The 20,082-nt window shown below is 47.1% G+C and overlaps 1 protein-coding gene across 1 annotated transcript in view; it reads left to right on the top strand.

The window, feature by feature from the left end:
• LOC144752849 (uncharacterized) overlaps positions 1–20,082 on the top strand; it is a 785,061-nt gene that overhangs the window by 119,017 nt on the left and 645,962 nt on the right. The window lies entirely within an intron of this gene.

Here is a 20,082-nt window from a genome sequence, read left to right on the forward strand (position 1 = left end):
GAGCGAGAGCTACAATATGCCGCTGTTAACCTGTTGCCTATGAGCTCCTTGGGTTTATTTGTACCTAAAGCAGTGTGTGCTACGCTTTACGCCACAGAGTACACACCCAAAAACAATGCCTGCTGGAATAACTTCCAATTTCCGGATTTGGAGGAGGTTTCTCACTCCTTGGCATCTCTTAAACCATCCAACCATTTCATCCTTGTGCAAGAATCTTCTGAATGGAACTCCCTCCTATTATTTCTATGGCTTGAAACTGACTTCCTCATATTTGTAGGGATGCTAATAACTCACATTTTAGGCAATCATATTGTTAGTTGTACTGTGCTGTCTCTCTGCCTTGACCCAGAGCTGCTCGTCTGAGGACTAAAACCAGCCCATACCCACCACCTGTGGTTAACTCTGTTACTATTATCTCTTTTTTGCTTCATTGCATGTTATCTGCTTACTTGACTCTAGCCTGTCCTGTGGTATCTGATCATAAAACACTCTAAGGCCACTGATTAGTGGTTGGTGTACACTGGGCCTCTTGTCGCCCCTACTGCTATGCTCCGGCCCCAAATGACCAAGTGGCCAGGTGAAATGAAATGAAATTTGATTTGTAAAGCGCATGGCTGCCCTAGAGCATCCCAGCGCTAACTCAACAAAAAACAGAGAGAGAACCGGAGAGGAGCTGTTGCTTAGAGGATCTTGGGGAAAAGAAAAGTTTTAAGAGACTTTCGGAATTTAAGGTAACAGGGTTCGGTCCGAATGTACCTAGGGAGGGTGTTCCAATTTTTTTCCGCATTTACCGTAAAACGGCGACCCCCCGTGCGAGTCTTCCTCACTCTTGGGACAATGGCAAAATTCTCCCAATCCGACCGGAGGGCCCGGGGGTGATTTCTAAGGGCGGATCAGGCTCCTAAGAGCCGGGGGCCTTTGCCCTGGAGCGTCTTGTGGGCGATGCATAATGATTTGAAGACAATTCTTTCGCGCACTGGCAGCCAGTGGAGAGCTCTCAACGCTGGTTTGGCTGACGATCTTCTTGTGACCCCGAGGAACGGTACTCCTGAGGCGCAGCCGGGAGCTTATTTGCATTTTAAAAATTTGAGTGTCACTTGTTGATTGTACTTTTTAAAAATACCATACCTCACATTGGGCAGCTTATACGACCTGAACCCTCACTTTGGCTACATGCACAGCGGATCTTAGCGCTGAGAGCGGACTCGGGCCAAAACAAACTTTCTCGGACGCCATTGCCGGCGTGCACCCAGGCCACGCCCCTTTGAGGCCACGCCCCCCCTACCTGTATAAAGACGCTGAGAACTAGAGCTCTTTAGAACGGTACTCCTGAGGCACAGCCGGGAGCTTATTTGCATTTTTAAAATTTGAGTGTCACTTGTTGATTGTACTTTTTAAAAATAACATACCTCATACTGGGCAGCTTGTAGGACCTGAACCCTCACTTTGGCTACATGCACAGCGGATCTTAGCGCTGAGAGCGGACTCGGGCCAAAACAAACTTTCTCAGACGCCATTGCCGGCGTGCACCCAGGCCACGCCCCTTTGAGGCCACGCCCCCCCTACCTGTATAAAGACGCTGAGAACTAGCGCTCTTTAGAACGGTGCTCCTGAGGCGCAGCCGGGAGCTTATTTGCATTTTTTAAATTTGAGTGTCACTTGTTGATTGTACTTTTTAAAAATAACATACCTCATATTGGGCAGCTTGTAGGACCTGAACCCTCACTTTGGCTACATGCACAGCGGATCTTAGCGCTGAGAGCGGACTCGGGCCAAAACAAACTTTCTCGGACGCCATTGCCGGCGTGCACCCAGGCCACTCCCCTTTGAGGCCACGCCCCCCCCCCACCTGTATAAAGACGCTGAGAACTAGCGCTCTTTAGAATGGTACTCCTGAGGCGCAGCCGGGAGCTTATTTGCATTTTTAAAATTTGAGTGTCACTGGTTGATTGTACTTTTTAAAAATAACATACCTCATACTGGGCAGCTTGTCGGACCTGAACCCTCACTTTGGCTACATGCACAGCGGATCTTAGCGCTGAGAGCGGACTCGGGCCAAAACAAACTTTCTCTGAGGCCATTGCCGGCGTGCACCCAGGCCACGCCCTTTTGAGGCCACGCCCCCCCCTAGTGCGCCCTCCCCACTAATAAATATGTGCCTTTGGCGGAAGCGCAGCGGATGAGCGCAGCGGGCACGCCTACGGCAAGCCCGTCTGCGCCCGTCCGCGCCAGGACGAGCCTAGGGCCAGGCACCCTGGACCTTTCAACTCAAGCAAGGCTGTCATACTCTAGGGACTTTCTGCTCCAACTGAATCAGCCCCTACAGTCTTCCTGCACCAACTCACTTAAAGGTGAGAACCGATGTACCCAGTGTCCAAATTGCCCATTCAAACTCATTCCAGCTCTGAAGAACCAATTGCCCCTGACAACCATTGGAATGGCTCTGTTAAACTGCAGATCTTTACCCAAACATGCCCAGGAAATACATATACTACTAGAGGAAGAGAAACTTGAGATCCTGTTCCTCACAGAAACATGGCTCAGCCCAGAATCGGACTATGACATTGTCCAGGCGCTACCTAAGGGATATCTCTTACAACATCTAGATCGAGCGAAGGGAAAGGGAGGAGGGATTGCGATTATCTATATGGACCAATTCACATGTCGTTTTCACGACAGCCCCCTAGCGAACTGCGAAAATGTACATTTTAATATCCAGCTATCCCCATGTAACTCCCTCTCAGGAGTCCTCATCTACCGCCCACCAGGGCCTTTGGGCCAATTCTGTAGCTCCCTCCTGGAATTTTCAACTGCCTTGTCTAGCACTTCGTCTAACATGATAATCTTAGGGGACCTCAATATTCATTTTGACAACAACGATGACAATACTGCATCAGAACTACTCACAGATTTAGCGACTCTCCAGCTCCATCTCCAGAGCGATCAACCGACACACATGCTCGAACATTTACTCGACCCTATCATATGCAACCTTGATGATCTCAAAACTAACGCCCCGATCCCTCTGCCATGGTCGGATCACCTACTCATCCCTTTCAGGTGGGAAGTACCTAACATCTCTCTCCCTAACAAACCCCCTGACAAACCTACCCGTCCCTGGGCCAAACTAGATACGGATAAATGGAAACAGGCCTTGGAACTCCGTAAACCAGCTCTTGAAACAGACCCTACCACAGCTGATACGGAGTTCTCCTCTTGGATTGAAAACTCTCTTAACACGATCCTCCCTAAAAAACCACACCCTACCTCCCGTAAAAAAACCTCTGCCCCATGGTTTACCCAGGAGACTCGCCATTTAAAGAAACTCTGTAAAAAAGCCGAAAGAGTGTGGTGGAAAGACTTCGACCCTAATCGCAAGAAGGACTATAGATTGTCGATTCTTACGTACAAAAAAGCCCTGAAAAATGCCCAGACCGCCTTTTTTCAAGAGAAAATTAGTGCGGCATCCTGCTCGTCGAGGGAGACTTTCCAAATCGTCAAACAACTTCTAAAAACACCTGAACCAACAGGTTCGATTGATCCCTCAGACATCCATTGCGACAAACTGGCTACGTTTTTTGATCAAAAAATCCAAATTATTCTAAACCTACTCCCGCCCCTCTCCCACATGGACCAATCTCTGCTATCCGTATCGCAGGTCAATATCCCTAACACGGGACTTGATTCATTCACCCTCATAAGTCCTGACACTCTGTCTCCTATTCTTCAGTCACTTAAAAGCGGCTCACCATCTGACCCTGCCCCAGTTAAAATCTTAAAGCTGGTAGCACCTACCATTCTCGAACCACTGGTAAATGTGATCAATGCCTCTCTGACCAACGGAATGGTCCCCCCTAGCTGGAAGAAGGCGAAGGTAAGGTCCCTAATAAAAAAACCTACCTCTCCAACTTTAGACCGATCTCCCTCCTCCCGTGTACTAGCAAGATAACAGAAAAATTCATCAACTCCCAGCTGTCTAACTATCTCGAAACTAATGAATTACTCAAATCCTCACAGACAGGCTTTCGCCCGGGTCAGGGCACTGAAACTGCAATGCTGACGGTTGTCGAGGAGGCCAGGAAGATCATGGATACAGGAGGATCAGTGGCAGTGATCCTTCTGGACCTGAGCGCGGCCTTCGACACGGTCAACCACCAGATCCTAGTCCAGCGACTCAGCGATCTTGGGATCAAAGGCACTGCCCTGGCTTGGCAGAAATCGTTCCTTCAAGACCGCTCATTCCAGGTGATAGAGGGCAATTATACATCTAAAGAGACTCCTATACGTTGTGGAGTGCCACAAGGCTCTTCTTTGAGCCCCACGCTCTTCAACGTATATATGTCCCCCCTGGAAAAGATAGTCACCCCACATGGTATAAAACTCCTGACGTATGCAGACAACACGCAGCTGGTGGTTTCTCTCACCCAGCAGAAAGACCCTGCCATAGACCTCCACTCCTGCCTGAGAGACATAGTCAGCTGGATGGATAGATCTCACTTGAAGCTTAATAGCGACAAGACAGAGATCATGGTGATGGGGAATCAGGCCCACTTCCACCCAGACTCTCTTTGGCCCCCCTGCATGGGTAAACCTCCTACTCCCAAACCCGAGATTAAAAGCCTCGGTTTATGGCTAGACAAAAATCTCACCATGCAAACCCAAGCAAGGAAAACGGCCGGAGTTTGTTTTGGTCTTTTGCGCTCTACCCGGAAAATCCTTCCACTGCTCCCTTTCCAATCAAGGAAACTCTTGATCCAGGGTCTCATCCTTTCAAGGTTGGATTACGGTAACGCACTGTACCTGGGAGCACCGCAGAAAGTTACAACTAAATTACAGGTAGTTCAAAACGCCGCCGCCAGGATTCTGACCAACACCAAGAGTCGCTGTTCGGCCAAACCAGCCATTCGAGCGCTGCATTGGCTACCCATCATGGAAAGAGTGCAGTTTAAGGCACTTTGCCTTACGCACAAAATTCTTAACGGCAAGCCCCCCCCCATACTTAAAGATCTAGTCACTCCCTATACCACCTCCAGACCCCTCCGATCATCGAATGCCCACCTTACTCGACTACCTAAGATCAATAGATCACGATCAGGAGGCCGACGTTTCTCGTACAACGCGGCCAAGTTGTGGAATTCCCTCCCTTCTGACCTCCGCGCACAACCCAACCTTCTGACATTTCGAAAATCTCTGAAGACATGGCTGTTCCCGTGAGCCTCCTCCCTCTTACTCCACCTGTACTTGTTCAGCGCTGGGATGCTCACGGGCAGCTATGCGCTCTAGAAATCCGGTAACATTTAACATTCAACATCCTTGCTGCAGCGTTCTGCACCCGTTGCAGGATGTTGATGGTAGCTTCCGGGGCCGCCAAGAATAGTGCGTTGCTATAATCCAGTCTGGATAAGATTAGTCCTTGGATCAGTAGTTTCCTGGACTGGAAAGGCAGGAGGGGAAGAACTTTCCGCACTGCCCTGAGCAGGCCAAAGCAGACGCTGGCGACTTTCTGAGCGTGCGTCGTGAAGGTTAGTTCGGGCTCAAACCACACCCCAAGCTTTTGATTTTTTCTTTAGGCGAGGGCGGCTCACCCATACAGGGAGGCCAAGAAGCTTTAGGGAGAGATGTTAATTGGTGGCCCAGGAGCATGATTTCAGTTTTTGCTCCATTAAGTTTGAGCTTCGAGCAAGTCATCCAGGAGAATATTCCGGAAAGGCAGGCTGAAAGATTATCCAGACATCCCTCCTGTTGCGTTAGCGAGACGACTAATTGGGTGTCGTCTGCGTAGGTGACTGATTTAACCTCCTCCAGTGGGGCCAAGTAAACGTTAAACAGGGTAGGGCTCAAGGAGGAGCCCTGAGGCACTCCAAACTGGAGGGGGGTTGATTTGGACAAAACACAATTTTCCCAGATTTTAAACAATCGCTTATTCACAAAAGATTCAAGCCATCTCAGGGCCAATCCTGTTATGCCCAATCTGGCGAGACGGTGGACTAATATTTCATGGTCCACCGTATCGAATGCTGCACTCAGATCCAGGAGGATCACAACTGCGGATCCTCCTGAATCTAAGATGCACCTTACCTCCTCTGCCACCACTATAAGGGCTGTGTCAGTGCCCTGCCCCGGGCGGAAACCTGTTTGAGAGTCGCTCAGCAGCCCATTGCATTCTAAAAACCCTGAGAGCTGCTGGTTGACAATTTTTTGGGCAATTTTGCCCAGACCAGGTAACAAAGAGATCGGGCGAAAATTGGTCAGGTCAGATGTATCAAGCCCCGTTTTTTTTAATGAGCGTTTTAACTCTGCCCTGTTTCCAGCTGGGTGGCACCACCCCGCAGGTGAATGAAGAATTTAGCAGCTCTGTGGCTAGGGGGGCAATAGTGTCTGCAATCTGTTTAAAGATGTACATAGGCGCCGGGTCTGACGGAGAACCACTGTTCAGGGAGGATAGGGTTTTACAAAAAACCTCCCTGGTGATGCAGCTGAAAGAATCCAGCAAAGGGCCGGAGATAGGTGCTGGATAGATGACGGTACCGTCAGGAGTAACGTTCTGCGGTAGACTATCAAGGATTCTTTGTATTTTGGTGTCAAAGAACTCCGCTAACTGATTACACCTAGCTTCATTTTGTTCTTGGGGAATCCCCGGGGAAGTGACCTTAAGCAGTTGATTAACTATTTTAAAAGTTTCTTTCGAGGAATTGGAGGATGAATTAATTTTATTCTCGAAAAAGGCTGCCTGAGTTTTTTTCAGGGAGGCTTTATAAGATCTTAGGGCCAAGCGATAGGCGGCTTTGTTGTTAACTGCCCAGTCTTTCCTCCATCTGCATTCAAATTTTTTGCAGGTTTTTCTAAGATCTCTAAGCTCAGCAGTATACCAAGGTGATTTAAAAGTACTGCTTTTCTTGGTGACCATTTTGAGAGGTAGTACCGCATTCAGGGAGTTATTAAGCCAGTTCTGAAAGCTTATATCTGCCAACAGAGGATCTGGTTCTATAACAGGGGCAGTTTGTTCTAAAGCAAGTGTCAACTTTTCCACCGATAACTTGGGCCAAGCTCTCTGTAACGTGCGAGGGCGGGGTGCACCTCTCCCTTCTGTACAAATTTTCCATGAAAATGGTACTACAAAATGGTCAGACCATGGCACAGGCAATGGGGGTCTTGTCATAATCTGGTAGTTATTCGAAAATATAGGGTCTAAAAGATGCCCTCTGATGTGAGTTGCCTCTTTATTAATGAGTTTCAGTTCGAAAGCATTAAGGTCTGAACTAAGATCTAAGGCCACTTTATCATTAGGGTCGTCAAAATGCAGGTTCAGATCTCCCAAAACCAGGAAATTGGATGACAGAGCTGCTGACGCTAAAGTAGATTCCAGCAAGGAGCCTACAAACTGTCTTATGCAGGCCGGAGGGCGATAGATGAGGAATCCAGAGAGGGAGTTGGTAGGTGATATTTGAATATTGAAACTGACACTTTCCGCGTCTGAAATAGCTCCATCCTCAATTCGACAGGTGAGAGTATCTTTGTAGATTATAGCCAGCCCTCCTCCCTTCCCGTCTGGAAGAGCAGTGGTGATGTCAAACTCAGAGTTTGGGGATAACCATGTCTCAGTTAGGAAGAGCACATCGAGATTGCCTTCTTCAATCAGTAGGTTAATCTCTACAGCGTGCTTTGGTAGTGATCTACAATTTGATAGTGCCATCCCCAATTCCCTACAGATCTCCTTACCATTTTCCCTCGTTGAGGTAGGATTCGGACAGAGCTTGCACCGACAAAATTGTTTATCAAAACTCTCGTACTGGCGGCACCACAAGCCTTTCTTGTCTTGTAGCATCAGGAGTTCTTCCCTGGAGTACCCTATCCTCAGTTTTGAGGTCATGGGCATAGTAACTGGCCCTAAGCCCGGTCTGGTCCCCATTTATTTATTGGCTCGGTCACACCTGGCGACACCAGTGTGTGCTGATGTACTCCGAGCTATGGATTCCCCATGGCTCAGCTTGGTTAGCTGCAATTTACAAACAGCCTCTAATAATGATGATAATAATAATGATGAAACCATGGCTACTCTACCAAAACGTGTTATCAGGTCCCAGAAAAAATCCTCATTCTGATTTAATTGGCAATGTGTTTCTTTCCTACCTGTTAGAATCTTTTTTTGATAATCTAATTTATTAGCATTTGAGAAAAACAAAATACACAAAGACAGCATGAGTGTGCTCAATGTATCTGAGTCCATCGCCAGTAGACAACAGGGTAACAGACCTGAGTGCAAGGCCACCTCAGGGATGTAGCAAGACAGAAGAGAAGCATGCAGAGAAATCAAAACAACAAATTTAGCCACTTGCCCCAAACCTTTTCAAACTTTTCAGGACATCCACGGGCCTCAAAGAGAGGTTCTTCTTGGACCGTGCACCAGTCCACCCCTCGTCGCCACTTACGTACAGTCGGGGGTATGGCCTGAGACCGCAATGTCTCGCTTGGCTACCGCAACCGCAGTCTCGCTTGGCTACCGCAACCGCAGTGCCCAAGAAGCGTTTGTTGGCTCTAGAGCCATCTAGGCCATCAAATAATCCCAGGAGAAGACACAAGGGGTTGTGGGGGACCACCCTTCCTAGGGTCTGCGTGAGCTCTTCTTCCTCACCCGCCCAGAATGAGTCGCGAATAGGGCACTATCCGACCATGTGGTAAAAAGCAGCTGGGGCATGCCACACCGTGTGCACACTGGAGAGGAGCGCAGTCGTGCCCTGCACAGACAAGCAGGCTAAGATATGCTGTGTGGAGATATTAAAATTGAATGAGACGCAGTTTTGTGGAGGTCCTCAGAGTTTTGGGAGCCATGAGAGCATCTCGCCAGTCTGCTTCTTCTAGGGGACCCAGCTACCCCTCCCAGCGGGTGCGCAGCAAGTCTAGATTTGCAGGGCCTTTGTTCACAAGGGAGCGGTAGATACATGACACCCCCCTCTACCAAAGTTCCCCATTATGACCTGGGCCTCTAGCGGACTGAATTCAGGAGGTGAGATGACTGGTGGGATGTGCGCAGTGAGAGCGTGTCGGAGCTGCAAATACTTATAAAATTGGGTGGTATGAAGGGAGTGGCGTTGCTGCAGGCCGGAGAACTGTCTGATGTGGTCCCCTACCCAAATGTCCCTAAAGAGTGAAATCCCCATCTGATCCCCCTGCCGAAAACCCTGAAGGGTCATTGCCTCACGTAACCAAGTCACGTACCACAGGGGTGTGTGTTAAGTAAGCTTCTTTTCCCATCTCTTGTAGCGCAGAGCAGAGCGCCAGGCCTTTAGGACTGCTCTAGTAATAGGTCGGATGGTATGTGGTATGGGGGCCATATACAAGTAGGTCTGAAGTTGCAGAAAGGCCTTAGTCCTGAGCTTGGTTCGGTAAGCCGGGTCGGATCAGCCGCTAGTGAACCAGTTTTGAACAACAATGAGTCTAGTGGCCATTTATTAGAGGTGAAGGTTGGTCACACCCATGCCAGAGTCGAAAGGAGGTATCCGGTAGCAAGCCAAGGCCAAACGTGGCCTCCCACCTCTCCCCCCCACCCCCCACAAGAACCAAGTGAGTAGTCCCTCAAACTCACGGAACCAATCAGATGAAAGGTGATGTTTTGGTGAATGTATAAAAACCGAGGGAAAATTTTAAAAAGTGCCCCTCTGCTGAGTGAGTTAAGTGGGAGAGAGTGCCAGTGTTTGAGGGCGGCCTTAGCCTTCGTGACCATGTGTGTGAGGTTGAGAGCCCATTCCAGCTCTGGGAGCAAGGTCACCCAAATCCCCAAGTATTTGAACGATTGTCTTCGTAGGGGGATGGTTGACTGGCAATCGAAGCAGGCCCTCGATGGACGGAGGGGAACAGAGGTGGACTTTGCTGGATTAAGCCATAAGCCCAAGACATTCTCAAAGGCATGGAGGACCTCCAAGCAACGTGGGCCAGAGTTCTACGGGTCGGTTAGGAAAAGGAGGACATCATCCGCTTATAGGGCAATTTTATCTACTTGATGGAGATCAAAAGACCATCCTCGAATTTGGGGATCATTGCATACGAGGCAGGCCAGGGGCTCCATTGCCAGCGCGAATAAGAGCTGCGAGAGAGGGCAACTCTGACGGGTGCCTATCCCGATGGAAAACGCCTCAGAGAAGGCACCATTGGTCAGAACTCGTGCTTTAGGGCTGGAGTACAGGACACGGATAAAACGCCTAAAAAGGGGGTCGAATCACATTGTAGTGAGTATGTCCTCCAAATAGCTCCCATCAACCTTATCAAAGGCCTTTTCAAAATCGATATGGAGCAGGGCCAAGTACGGGGTGAGTAGGTAGCGGTGGGCTAGGGCGAAATGGAGGCATCGTATGCAATGGCAGGTGCCATGGGCAGGCATAAAGCCGCATTGGTCCGGGTGGACCAATTTGTGCAGGAGGGGACAAAGACGTTGAGCCAAGGAAGTGGCAAAGATTTTCATTTCAATATTGATGAGAGAGATAGGGTGGTTTTCTGCACAGGAGAGTGACGGTGGCTGGGTCTTTGGAATGACCATGATAGTAGCCACATCGATCTCCAGGGGGAAGGAGCCCGTCTCGACCACGTGCTGGAAGAGGTCGACCAAGTGGGGGACCAGTAAGTAGTGGTATGTTGTTTAGTATTCCTGCGGGAAGTTGTCTGGCCCCACCATCTTTCCAGAGTGCAAAAGGGAGATAGCTCCATGTATCTCCTCAGGGGTAAAGGTGAGGTCAAAGTCCGTCAATTTGGCGAGGCAGGGGAGCTGAACCCCAGCCTGCTCCAACAGTTCAACCAGAGAGGCCCCAGGGGTTCGGACTGAGTAGAGAAGGGCATACTAACCAGCAAAAGCCTGGGCGATAGCTTGCGAGGTACAGTGATGGGTACCGTCAGCGTCACAGACATCAGGGATAATTCGATTGGCCTTGGGATAGGAGACCAGATTGTGGAGCAGCTTTCCGTTTTTGTCGCCCCACCAACAAACACGGGTCACAGCGTTTTAGCCGAGTCTAGAGAGATCTGGCAGATCTCCTCCCGAAGCATCGCAAGCTATCTAGAGGGATGAGCATTGTCTGTACCTCCAGGATTCCATTCCAGCCGTGCGGCCTGAGCCTCAAGCTGGGTCAGGCGAGCAGTTTGTGCTGCCCATTTTGTGTGAACCAGACCTCTGGCCACGCTACATAAGGTAGCCTTACTGGCTTCCCGCAGTATGCCTGAGGAAGTGACCGAGCCCTTTTTGACCAGAAATTTTTGTTCCAGTTCCACTTTGAGCATATCTTTCATCTCCGCATCCTGTAAAAATCATGGGTTTAACCGCCAGACCGTACGCACCCCTCCGAAGGCATGTACCAAATGGAGGGAGATAGGGGAGTGGCCCGAGATTCTTTGGGGGAGAATAGCGACACCAGAAACCAGTTGGCAATCCGTTGCCGGCAACATGGTCAAATCAATGCAGGAGTGGGTATGATGGACTACGGAAGTGTGTATTGTTCCCGGGCGGGATTTCAAACTGCCAGGCGTCGCACAAGCCCAGAGCAGGTGACGATTCCGAAAGCTGTTTAGCAGAAGTGAGGCGCGATGCAGAGGGGTCACCTGTTGTGTCAAGGGATAGCTGCATAACTGCGTTGAAGTCACCCCCAATTATTGTTTGACCCTGAAGGAGAGTGAAGATTACCTCTGTGAGATGCTGAAGAGTAGAGGGTAGTGTGGGTGGATGGATGTATGCAGATAGTAGGTTAAGAACCTGTCCTTCATGCCTACTGGTCAAGGCCACATAGCAGCCCTGTGTGTCGGTCGTCACAAGTACTGGGGTAAAGGGGAGACCTCTTTGAGTCAGTATGGCCACCCCTCTGGACCCCACATGAAACCAGAATGCCAGACCGGGTTGAAACCGTATCAGGTAAGAAAGGAACAGTGGGTTCCTAGGAGGTGTGTCTCCTGAAGGAAGAGGACATCAGGCGCCTGGCGTTGGGGGCTCCGAAGGACTGCAGCCCATTTGATACGATCTAATAAGCCATGTACGTTCCACGACAAGACGTGGAGGGATCTACCGTGGGTGGGCATCTGAGGAGTGGATGGCGCAGGGATATGTAGGTGTGGAGGGGTCGGAGTCCCAGGTGAGGTGACTCCTCGCAGCTAGGATAGGAGGATATGGCCTGTGCGTGGTAGTACGTCCCCTATCGATGGCATATGTGCATGATGAGGTAATGTGGAAAACAAAAACCAATGGCTCAAATGAAGCAAAAAGAGAAAGAGACCAAAGGGCAACGCCCTCCCGCCCTCCCAACCCCCTAACCCCCCACCCTTTACTTCCGGAATGAGGCATCTGTCACCCTGAAAAGGAAAAATTAATAGTAACAGAGAGCTAATCTAAAACATTTAGCAGGACAGTTCGTGGCCATGATGGACACCTCCATATAGACGGATGTCTGCGTGTCACCAGCGTATGTGAACAAAAACAAGCAAAGAGTTAAGCCTCAAAACCAGCCTCCTGGGCCTCCATTGTCAGATTACAGCATCTAAGTAGTGCCGGCAGCTGTGCCATGGAGCAACCAGCAGGCCTAGGGGCCCTCAGGGGGCATAGCAAAATCAGGCTGTGCAGCGGAGCCGCAGCGGAGAACCAAGAAGGTCGACCATTGCCAGGCAGAGGGAAGGGCGGTACGGCCGCAGCAGCACCCCGAGTCGCAGTGAAGAGCAGGGCCGGCCGGGGAAGCAGTCTCTACAATCGGGCCTCAGGGAGCAGGCACAATGGTCCAAGGGTGTCAGGAGCGCCCGGGACCCCCAGTGGCAGCCAAATGAAATTCAGGGCACATTCAGAGGACCGCTCACAGAAGTGGGCTCAGGCAGCCGGACACTGCCACCCGATCTGGTGGCCGATACGTCTCTCGGGCAGCCGCATCCCTAAACGCACCCCCTCGGCGCTGCAAGGAGGGCCAGGGGCAACAGCAAGCCCAGCCGGTAGAGGAAAGGGACCGGCCCAGTGGTGAACCAGGAGTCTGTCTCACCGGCAGTGGGGAATCCGCAAATCCTTACAGGCCAGCCGCCAGATCATGTACCGGGTAGAGAAGGGCCTCAGGGGAATGCTGCCGCCATCTTGCGGGAAAGGAGCGTCTGCAGCCGAGGCAGGAAATGCGACTCCACAGGCAGGAAAAGTGGCAGCAAGCGCCTCGTTGGGAAGCATTGGGCAGGACGGAGACTTCAGCAGCTGGTTTGAGGCTATGTACTGGGCTGGTGGCAATGGATTGTGGAGCGGATAACGGTGGGGTTCAGAGCACTCTTAGAGTGTGACCGCCATCTTAACGCGCCAAGCCACGCCCACACCTGTTTTAATCTTTGTAAAAGACCATTACTATATTGAATCCAAATATTTATCTTTGATGTGCTGTAATTTAAAAGTTGTGCTGTTTTGTGGTTGTGAGCAAACTTTAAAATTATTCAAAGTTTTTCTCAAAAACCCTCAGATCAATGGTAGTTTTGTTGCATTCGCATTTGATAGGTGAATGTGTATATTGAAATGATGCTTTTGCAGCAGTTCAGTGGTGTACTTATTAACTACTTATAAAAGGTCCCATTCAGCTGGATCAGCTGACAGCGGGTTAAGCCATTCCAACTGTCTCCCTGCTTTCCCATATTCAAAAACATTGCAAACCAACATTCCATAACTATGGAGTTGCAACTATCTGTAAAGGGAGACATAATGGTTCTCAGCCATATATCACACATCTTAAGTTTATACATATATGACACACACCTCTCTTTTTTAATAAACATTATAAGATAGTTACAATTAGCAACAAGTAAGATAAAAACAAATTAACAGCATGAGATGCAAATACATAGACAGCAAAGTAATGAATCACAACAGTAAATTAGTTCTACAATTCATCTTATAGAATTGTTTAGATATCCCCAAGGTTTGATCTCCCCATAAGTTATCACGCTAGAGTCACCCCTATTTTTAAGTTCTCTGCCACCCGTAATCCTTTCATGACTCATTTTCCCTTTGTACAGCACAACTTTGTTTAAATTCCATATCCGATGATCCTTTGTCTTAATTGCATTAGTGAAGATCATTATGACCTTTATGGGACCTGATAGTTTATGGCCCATTGGTTATTTATCATTACCAAATCACTTACATTTACTCCTTCACTGACTTCCTTTTATCATAGTTGTGCTTCCGTGCTCAAACTATCTTCTCAACTTCCACTCAACACTGTGGTCAAAAATAAATGACTTACCTTCCAAATCATTGACCACTCTGGAACCATAATGTACAGGGACCCGTACCTCTGAATAACTCAAAAGGTGTTCTACCTTTTGGTGCGTGTGGTATGACATCTATGCTTCCACTCTTTTAAATACTTCTTCTTTCCACACTAAACCATTGTATTTGACCATATATATGATTTTTTTCAGTACTCAGATAAAATGCTGTTTAATTTTATTAGTTACTGGTTGGTAAAGCATACATTTATTATGTCTTATGTCATACTCTTCCAAAAATGTATCTATCTTTTTCGATACTAACAGTACGCCATTCTCTGTCGGTAGTATACTAGATATACCTTACCTTCCAACACTTCTTTTGGAGACCTCACCACATACTTAGTTTTAATTCATAATGTGAAGAATAATTCAATCCATCTCGAGCACATGTCCATTAAAACTATTATATATGTTTCATATCCTTCACCATGAACTGGACCAAAACTATCTAATGCGACCTCTTCCCATGGACTTATTAGACGTTCTCTAATTGCCATGAGCTGTACTCTGGATCTCATGGATTACACACTTATCTTGTTTCATGGAAAAATACTTACTCACCATTAGGAAATGTGAGCATGTCTGTAATGTAAGGCAAAGCTCATCTATACATGACCACATATTTATTAAGCTCTCTGAGGTCTACACACAAATGTAAACTTCCATTTCCTTTTCTATCCATAACCACAGATGTTAACCACTCTATTACTTGAACTTCTTCAATGACTACATCATTCTCACGTTTTTCTAGTTCAAACCTAATTTCTTTATCCCACAGCAACTGGGACATTTCTTACTTTCCCATGCATTGTCAACCAAACATATTCTGTGCATAAAGTTCTACATGCAGCTCGGTATTTTTTTAAAAACTTTAAGGAATTTTGACTTTATATCCCTGAGAAACCCACTCTCTGGAGTTTAATGCACATCAATGCTTTGCAATATAACATTTTCCTTTAATAGAGGATCATTGTTAGGATCAAGAAAAAGTCCCATGTCTCTCTGTTGCATCGAGTTCAAAATACTGTCACCCTTTTGTATAATGTATACTTTTACATTAACCCAGCTTTGTTTATACTCTATCAAACACATGAAATATCCTTGTAGTTTGTTGGGGTTGGTCATATGTGCATAAGGCTTTATGTCAGGATTCAAAAGATCAACTTCTTTTTTAAGTTTCTTAGTGTAAAATGTCTTTGTTAGTTTTGCTCCTGAGTGAAACAAAACTTGTTTTTTCACTGTTCACACATATACTTCAGATGGGACTGTTAATCTCTAAAAACTTGTAAAACATTTTGCCACATTCAAAATCTGAGTCATCATTAATTTCTACTTTGTGATCTTCAATTTCTGTAATTTTTCTCTTAAATTTTTTCATTTTACATACAGCAGCAAAATGTCCTTTTTTAACCAAAATGGTATGTTACTGTTAGAAATGGAGGTCTCTGGGTGGGATAAGTTTGCACCTTTGTCCGAATTGGGACCCTTTCTTCTAGTCAGGATCAGAGGGATACACTTCTGAAATAACCCCTCCTCACTCACTTGGTAGCTTGGCATGAGCAGTCAGGCTTATCTCAGAGGCAGTGTGTGAAGCATTGGCACTAAACATACAGTAATACAATGAAAACACTACAAAAGGACAATACACCAGTTTTATAAAAATAACCAATATTTATCTGTGTGAACAAGTCCAAAATGATGAAAGACATACAGTAATCAAAAATATACACTTCGCAAGATTAACTGTAAAATGCAGTTCCTTAAAGCTAGTAGCTCCATCCGGTGCTACTGCGGTGCTGAAAACAACAGAATCCAAGAGTTCCGGCTGACCGCGTTGGTGCGGACCAGTGTTAGTGTTGTTACAACCATAACCATAGTGTTTGCGATGTAAAACGTAGCAGTGCTGCGTGCAGTGCCCTCAAGCTGTGTTACAGACAGAAGATTGGTGACGGTCATCCAGCAGCGCCGGTGAGACCAGGGCTGCGGGGCGTAGTGGTTGTGACAGGTCACAGTGCAAGCGGCAGTTCCTCTTGATAAGATCTGGTGTCAGTCAGCCCAGACTGCAGTGTGGGACAGATGATGCGTCGTGTGATTAACGAGCGGGGTTTCCATTGTACGGTGCATTCACGGTGTTGAGGTTGTCGGTGAGACCAGGGTGGCGAAGTGAGGCGAGGAGGTGTAGAGTGCAGTGCCCACAGGTCATGGTACAAGCAGCAGTGTTGGTGACTTTGTCAGCTGTTTTCCCCCTCTTTCGCAACTGAAACCCATGGTTGCAGAAGCGGTACCCAGAGGTAAGTGAAGTATTTTCTGTCCCTGAGATTTTGTGAACAGAAGGGAGGCTTTATTTCAAACCCTTCGAGATACTGAACAACAAGTGAAGAAAGTTCAGTCCAGTACTTTCACTGCTCAAGGCAGAAGAAGCAACTGAAGGCCAACCCTGCAAAGAAACAACACAGCAAAGGGTCAGTAGTCCTACCAGCAGTTCTTCTACCTCTTCTTCTTGGCAGATTCCTTGATCCAAACAAGGTCTAAAGTTCTGGGGTCTGGGCCCCAATATTTATACTAAGTTCAACCCAGATCTGTGACTGGGAGTGAGTGTCTGAAAATTTTCAGCGCTACGTCCATCATCTCCTTGTGTTTGCTTTGTTCACCCTAAGTAATCAGGGTATGCCCAGACGTGGGTCCCTTGCTCACTTTGCTACGGGATACAAGCTAGCCTGGCTGATGAGGGGTGTTATCCCGAAAATGGTACCAGGATGCTTGTTTCAGGTTCAGGGCAGACGTGGCTTGGCAGTTCTGGCTGGACTGTTCCAATAAGGCACAGGGTCAACACTGATTTGCATATGGCTGGGATTGAACAGAGGTGGCTAAGTGAGCTAAAGAACGATGATGGATTCAACCCAGCTCTGTGACTGGGGGTGAGTGTCTGAAAAGTTTCAGCGCTCTGTCCATCATCTCCTTGTGTTTGCTTTGTATGCCCTAAGTTGGCAGGGTATGCCCAGACGTGGGTCCCTTTCTCACTTTGCCACTGGATACAAGCTAGCCTGGCTGATGAGGGTTGTTACCCCGAAACTGGTGCCACGATGCTTGTTTCCGGTTCAGGGAAGACCTGTCTTGGCAGTTCGGGCTGGACTGTTCCCATGAGGCACAGGGTCAAGACTGATTTGCATCAGGCTGGTTCTGAACTGGACAAAGAACATGGAAAAAGTGTGGAGGAAATTGGAGAAAGAGCAAAACAAGGCATGTGAGAGGATTCAATTAGGAAATACAACTGACAGTCTAAGAAATGTCAACCTCCTGTATTATGGGAATGGGTAAGATAAATATATGCTCAAATAATTTGGGGGCTTAAAGGATAGGATAAAACATTTAAGGATAGTTGAGGCTTTAAGAGCAAAAGGGGCCAACATAATCTGTTAACAGGAAACACATATCCGGTGGGGGAAGCGATACACCCTGAGGATTAAAGTCTATACCCTGGCGGCATGCTCTACACAACCCTCCACCATAAGTGGTGTATCTATTCACATAAGAAACAGCATTAGCTCTGTAAATGAGTCTTGGAGGATAAGTGGGGCAGATGAAACATTGTGTCACTACCAGTGGTGTTGACAGTTTGTACCATTTATGGGTCAAACCAGCATGACCCAAAAATATTTAATGACTTAGATGTTGAGCGGCATCCTGGCCAGACCCACTTGTATTCTGTGGGGATCTGCATATACATCTGGAGGTGAGCTGGGACCAAATATATAAATATCATGGAAGAAAGCCGCAAGTGTATAAGGCATTGTCTATGTTTAAAGGTAGCCACAATTTATTTGATGCATAGGCCGCTAAGTACCCCACAGACTTTGGGCATACACATTTCTCATGTCCACATAAAAAGTATGCAAAAACAATTGATGGGCAGAATGCAGAACAATGTCATACATTCAACCCAGTACAGTAATTTGGGCCTAAATCCATCGTTTTTTTCATTACTATGCCATTCCAGTTTGGACTCAGCCATATGCAAATCACTCTTGACCCTGCACCCAATGGGAACAGTCCAGCCTGAACTGCCAGGCCAGATCCTCCCTGAACTGGAAACAAGCATCGTAGGACCAGTTTTGGGGTTTCACCCCTCATCAGCCAGGATAGCTTGACTCCAGTGACATGGAGAACACCAGACCCACGTCTGGGCATACCCGTCCCACTCGGGGTGACAAATGCAAAAAGAACGATTGATGATTAGAATTCAGAACAATATCATACATTCGTCATAGTTCACAGATCTGGGCCTAAATCCATTTTTTTTTCTCACAATGCCATTAAAGTTTGGACTCCGATATATGCATATCAGTCTTGACCCTGCACCCAATGTGAACAGTCCATCCAAAACTGCCAGGCCAGGTCCTCCTTGGAAACAAGCATCCTAGGACCGGTTTCGGGTTTCACCCCTCATCAGCCAGAATTGCTTGACTCCAGTGGTATGGAGAGCACATGACCCACGTCTGGGCATACCCATCCCACTCGTGGTGACGAATGCAAAAAGAACAATTGATGGACAGAATGCAGAACAATGTCATACATTCACCCCAGCACAGAGATCTGTGCCTAAATACATCGTTTTTTTGCTCACCATCCCATTCCAGTTTGGACCCAGCCATATTATGCAAATCAGTCTTGACCCTGTGCCCAATGGGAACAGTCCAGCCCAAACTGCCAGGCCAGGTCCTCCCCGGACTGGAAACAAGCATCCTAGGACTGTTTTCAGGGTTTCGCCCCTCAACAGCCAGATGGCTGATTTTAACTTATCTTACAGACTTTAAAGTACCAACAGGACTAAACAACATCGAGATAAAATGTGTTATCACATAATAATTATTTTCCTCTATAACAAAAAACAATAAAAACATGCCAGCTACTACTGTGTGCCTCCATGAAACCGTTGCAGATTCTGTAAGTGAAGACAATAACATATGTTAGTCAAAACACTGTTATAGGAATTCTACTCAGTCTCCACTTTAATTTTCCTTTTTAACTTAGCAACTTTTTAAGATGGTGCTTTGAACAAGTTTTTCACTAAGACAAGAATAGGGCATGCACACATTAATTTTTGATATACATTGATGTCCTTGCTTCATTATGTGTTCGTAGGAGACAACTCAGATTATGTAAACATGTATTTCTGCATCTCTAGCAGAATGAAATAAGGCTGGCATTAGTCTTTAAGCAGTGTCTGTATTGAATTCGGTGAGACGTATTTCGCACCAGAGTTATCATGAATGTTGCAGAGACCTGTGGATGAGATACAGCACTGCGATCCCACACATTCATTCTAAGAAGGAAGATAGCTGCGCAAGATGTGTACAGGCTTACACACTCCGACAGAGTGCATTTGATGATACACTGAGGCTGGCTTTCTGAGACATTACTCCAAGGTATGGGGTTAGATCATTCCAATTGTGTCTGGCAAGAGGGTACTACCGTAACGCCCTCACTAGTGTAAGATTACTAGTAATTGATGGGAATAAAATTAGGAACAATTAACATGGTTGAATTGTTTGTGTTTTTCACCATTCTAATGGTTATAACACTGATGTCCCTTATAAGTCTAATTATCGCAGTTCATGTTTTACTTACAAGGATTCGATCTTTTCAATAAATATTTGTAAATGTATTAATGTCTCTTCTCTTTCCGAACTTTGGACATGCAAAAGTTACAAATGAAAGGGTTTGTCACCTTGGGGCTGGGAACCACTCCTATTAAACTCAGACTCTGGAGTCTATTGTTCTCTTTCTCCTATGCTTTTTTACTGCTCGAAAAAGAAGGCACAG

This window comes from Lissotriton helveticus, chromosome 5_1 (genome assembly GCF_964261635.1).
Source record: "Lissotriton helveticus chromosome 5_1, aLisHel1.1, whole genome shotgun sequence".
NCBI lineage: Eukaryota > Metazoa > Chordata > Amphibia > Caudata > Salamandridae > Lissotriton > Lissotriton helveticus.